The sequence below is a fragment of the Neovison vison genome, chromosome 3 (genome assembly GCF_020171115.1).
Source record: "Neovison vison isolate M4711 chromosome 3, ASM_NN_V1, whole genome shotgun sequence".
Taxonomy (NCBI): Eukaryota; Metazoa; Chordata; class Mammalia; order Carnivora; family Mustelidae; genus Neogale; species Neogale vison.
Genome location: NC_058093.1, coordinates 51249935 through 51255528, shown reverse-complemented (window position 1 = coordinate 51255528; position 5594 = coordinate 51249935). Strand labels below are relative to the sequence as shown.

The 5594-nt window shown below is 41.0% G+C and overlaps 1 pseudogene; it reads left to right on the top strand.

Moving 5' to 3' along the window:
* The first annotated feature begins 4839 nt into the window (after positions 1-4839).
* LOC122903497 lies at positions 4840-5224 on the top strand (annotated as a pseudogene).
* Positions 5225-5594: the final 370 nt, after the last annotated feature.

Here is a 5594-nt window from a genome sequence, read left to right as displayed (position 1 = left end):
TATTTAATGATTTGAATGAGTAGGAATAGGGGTGGTAAGTGTGAGACGCTCTGTCCAAGGAGTATGCTTGTAGATGATGGGTAGTTCCTCCCTTGCTACATGTTTTGCACGAAACCAGTGGTTTTAAATCCTATCAAGCTCCTTCTTATGATAACTATTGGATAATATCTCCAGAAATAAAATTACTGGGAATTTCCTATATATACACATTTTAAGCAATTCAAGAACGTTCCCTAAAAGTCCTATAAATAGGGTTGCCAGATAAGGAGAGGAGCAATATTTAGGACACACTGACACACAAAAATAATCCATTGTTTATCTGAAATTTGACTGGTCTGCCTATGTTTGTATTAGCTAAACCTGACAACCATAATTTTAAAAGAAACAATAATATAATAGTTATCTGAATGTACAACCACTCAGCCTTGACTACACAAGGACGCATAAGGAGGGAGTAAGATGCTGGCACATATGATGGAATCACTAGAAGTGCTTGCAATAAATGCAGGCTGATATCAGTAGGCCATCAGAAGCCCCTACTTCTTTTGATTTGCACAGTAGTTGCACTGCTACAAAATCTGGTGTATATTAAAACCATGGCAAACACAGATGCACACACACACACACTCCCACAGATTTCCCTTAATGGATAGTAGCAGTCTCGTTGAAGCTACTAATTAAAACCATACATACAGGAAGAATGAGGGAAGACTTTTTCTAGAACAAATTTAAAGAAAGAACGTAGATGAATAATTGGAATTTGATCAATTTTCTTCTCTTGATACAGCATGAAACCACTGGTTGGCCTACAAAACCCATTTCTCTGTTTCTGAGAGCTTGGAGTAGGGGGGGAAATGGGCTCTGAACATATGTTTCCCCTCCCTCTTCTAGGTCCCAGAACCCATGGTGTGGGGCAGGGAGGAAGGTTGAGGAGGCTGAGGTCATGGAAGACTACCTTTCAGTTTAGGGAGGGGTTCCCAACCTTGCTCCTGTTCTGCTGGGTGGTGCTGTAGGCCTTAGCTGATGTGGTGGTTGCTGCATAAAGACTGTGTGTGTTTTTTCTTGGACTAATGTAAAACTTCACTCTGGCCCCCTCCATAATGGATTAATCCCTTCTCTAGCCCACAGCCTAGAGCTCCTGCTTTTCTTGCAATCTCAAGTTTCCTTCATTGAAGTCCTCTTCCACTGCCTCCAAGGACCTTGAGAAAGTGGACGTTCTGGGATACCACCTCCCCTCCCCTTCTTAGACACACTACAGTATGTCTTCCGGTTATTTCTAGAAGGATACTTACTCCCTTGGCCTCCCTATATCAGAAATCTCCAGATCTCAGTAGGCACTAGTCTCTAGGTTCATATCTCAAATCTCCAAGGATTAATGTCAAGCACTACCACTCTTCCACAGTGGGGAGAGGCTAAAAATGACAAGTGGTACACATTGGTCTTAGCCAATTTGGATCTTCTTGGAAGATACCTATGGTTCCTGCAGTTAGATATAGGTAAGGACTGTGTCCTTCCCCTCAACTTTGGTACCACATGCCATACTACGATACTACGATAAATTTGCTACGATACTACGATAAATTTGCTACCCATACTGGCAAGTATGTGGAAAACTAGAAAACAGTCTTACCCACCTATACCATAGGCTTAATAAAATCCTAGCTTTCCATCCAACCATGCATAAAAGGTTCTCTTGAAGCAGATAAAATGATATTCAGTTAGCCAGCTGGTCAAAGTCAGGTAACAAAACCTTCCTTTAGGAAACTGAACATGGTCTCCTGATTTCCTGGGAATCTTGCATGCAGGGGGTTGTCCCAAATAGCATCAGCTCCTGAATTCCCTTAGTACTTATAGCCTGTTCATACAAGGGAAAAATGGCTGTACAATATTGCCAGTCTAGTCACACATCTTGAGCACCACTAATTTCACTAAAGAAAATTTTCTAATATTCATTTGCTAATTAACAAGGATAACTGAAGCCAGCGTGCCTTAAGAGAGAGGATTTGATTCCTTAATCATTCAGATGTTAACTAACCACTTTCAAATTGTGCATGCCCAATTAGGGGGACTTCAATATTAACCAAACACCCACAGAGTTAGTAGATTAAAACTAATTAATATGCATATATCAAGCTCTCTGTGATTATAGAGTAATCAGACATTCTGGTTGACTTGGGAAGTTTATATACCTGTTGTCCAGAAATTATAGAGTGCCTCCTTCCACGCTCAAAAGTGTCCCAGTTTGGGCAAAACGTCATAATCACCATATAATATAAGCAAATTCTAAGAGTTCTCTCTTCATACAACTCTGAAGACATTCAAGCTCTGCCTGCAGTTTCTACAGCTTGTTAAGCATTCTGTGGATAACAAAATGCCAGACTCTCTGCTTGGAGGATACCCCCACCAAATATGAGTGACTCTTTGGGACATACCATCCCTTGTCTTTGCAGAGGAGAGATCATTGCCTCCCAAGAAGGGAAAATAAGCCACTCTTACTGAATGTTGTAAAAAGACATGCCCTCCATCTCCTTCATCCTCTTTTTGACTTTAAGATGGGAGATGTGAGGAAGGCAGATGGCTAGTGGTACTGCTAATTCTCTACACTGTCCCCTGGTTGTGAACCCAGCAGGCAAGAAACTGGCCCTAACTGCTGGCACTCTTTGGGGAATATGCTGTACTTCCCATCTTTGGTCATTGACCTTGGACATCCCAGTTTTTAGCCAGAATTTTCACAGCTCCTGCTCTTTCTGTAAATTCTGGGATTACTCACAACTTTTTGGTACTCTCCAAGACTGCTGGAAAATAAAACTTGGATGCAAAAGGATCTGAGAGATCAAGAAAAGCCCCATTCCACATCCTGTTACACTTGCACAGAACCATGGTCCCAAAATTCAAGGGAAGACATTCCAACTTGGCAGACTGTGTTCATTCCATTCCCAGCTTTCTGGTGACTGTGCCCACAGAGGGAGGCACCGTGGGACAAGTGAGATGTCATACCTCTCAAAACCACTATTCAGAAAGTGGATCTGAACCTACTCTTGGTCTCACCTGTTGACTCAGTCCCTTCCCAGCTCTCTCCCTTTTAATGTCTATTCTGTTGGGGAGTGGTGGCAGTGGGGGTTGGGAAGGCAGATTCAAATAGGTGGCTGCAGTTTGGGCTTTAATTCCATATTTGAAGGTAACTGGGCACCTCACAAGGGGTCTCACCAACCCAACAACTGTCCTCTCCCAGCCTGAATTTTTTGCAGTTTGCCAAGTATTGTGCTTCTTCATTTGTTGTAGTTGTTTTGACTACTTCAGACCTAATTTTCACCCTGGGCACCCAATCCCTTAGAGTAAAACATTTGATGCCAACATGTTAGTGACAGAAGGGACCATACAGATTATATGCTTAACCCCTTCATTTAAGGATCACTGTTACAGAAAGACAAAAGAATCAGGATCTAGCATCAGAGAACTTGTGTTCAAATCCACATCCACTATGGACTAACTCCGTGATCTGGGGCACGGCAACAATCCATCTGAGTTTCTCCCTTTAGCAATGGGCAATACTTACCATATGAAATTGTCTAAAGATTAAGAGATAAGAATATCACAAAGTAATAAAGATAAATGAAACATAAATGTAAATATTGGCATAAAGGAATTACATACAGATGGTCCCTAACTTATGATCTTTTTGACTTACAATTTTTCAATTCAACAATGGTGTGAAAATGACAGTCTTTGGTAGAAACTGTACTTTAAATGTTGAATTTTGATCTCTTCTCAGCCAGTGCTAATATGCAATATGGTACTCTCTCCTGGTGCTGGGAAACAGGGTGAGCCAGGACTCCCAGTGAGCCTGTGATCATGAGGGTGAACAACGGATAGATATTTATTATACTATATTATAACCATGTTGTACCCAAACAACCATTCTGTTTTGCACTTTCAGTACAACATTTAATAACTTACATAAGACTTTAAATGCTTTATTTTAAAATAGGCTATGTGTTAGATTATTTAGCCCAACTGTAGGCTAACATTAAGTGTTCTGAGCACATTTAAGGTAAGCCAGGCTAAGCTATGATGTTCAGTTTGTTAAGAGTATTAAATGCATTTTCTTATGGTATTCATGATAACTTACATTTTCAACTTATGTGGGTTTATTGGGACATAACCCTATGTTAAGTTGAGGAAGATACATAAGTTGTCCAAAGTAACACACTACTTAGGGGGGATATCCAAGTTTTTTCACTCAGTAATGATAAACAGATTGTTTGATTACTGACTGTTTTAGTCATTGTGCTAAGCCCTTGATATGCATATTTAATCTCATTTATTCTTAATATTATTATTAATATATAAGAAAGTAATCTTAGGGTGCCTGTGGGGCTCAATCAGTTAAGAATCCAATTCTTGTCTTTGGCTCAGGTCATGATCTCAGGGTGTTGTGAGATTGAGCCCCAGATTGGGCTCCATGCTGGGTATGGAACCTGCTTGAGATTCTCTCTCTCCCTCCCCCTCAACCCCTCCTGCACTCACACACTCTTGCTCTTAAAAAAAATTTTTTTTAAATTCAAAAAACAAAGAAACTAATATTAAATGGTTAATTGTCAATGCCACATATATAGTAGGTAGCACAGACATAGTCAAATCAAAGTTTGTGAACTAGGAAAGCTGAGCTCTTGTAGCCAAGTTAGCAGACCTCAAATTTACATACCAAGAATCAAATTAGTTTCTCTTTGAGGAAGACACAGTTGTAGCTCCTGCTCCTGACTCACGGCTGTTCACTGTTTGCTTTCACCACTCTGCTCTCACCAAGGAACAAGTCAGTCAGGAAGCCATGCCTCATCCATGATTTTTAAAGACACTGGGAAGACACCTGTGGAACCAGAGGTGGTAATTCACTGAATTAGAATTTCTCTCACCAGCCGCATTAGAAAATCTTTGGAAAACATATGTGCTGACTTGATCAGAGGCACAAGGGGAAAGAATCTCATAGTGAAAGGACCACTTTGGATGCCTGCCAAGACTGTGAGAATCACTACAAGAAAATCATTTTCAGATGAGGATCCACTAGTGACTCATTGGTTTGCACAGTCCTTCTGAGATTGTTAAGCAGATGACTTCCATCAGTATTGAGCCAGGAGTTGAGGTTGAAGTAACCACTGAAGACACTTATATGAACCTTCTTAATAAATTGATTATCAGTTGTTTTAAAAAAAAATCAGACAACTGAGCAAGACAGCAGAGGAGTAGAAGAATGAAATATAACCAGGTTCCAGGAGTTCAGCTGGATATTTGTCAAACCATTCTGAACAACTACAAACTCAATAGGAGATCGAAGAGAAGAGCAGCAATTCTAGGAACAGAAAATTGGCCACTTTCTGGAAGGTAGGACATGTGGAGAAGTGAATCCGAGGCGATATATGGGAAGAGAGACCATGGGGGTAGTGGCTGGCTCCCTGAAAGTGGTAAATCAACAGAGCACAAAATCACAATTTTTAGAAGTCTGCTCCACTGGGGGATGTGGCCCCAGAGGCTAAGTGGGGGCACCCCTCACGGGGACAGCGTAGTCTCCGGACCCAGGGTGTCTGAGTGTGGCAGAG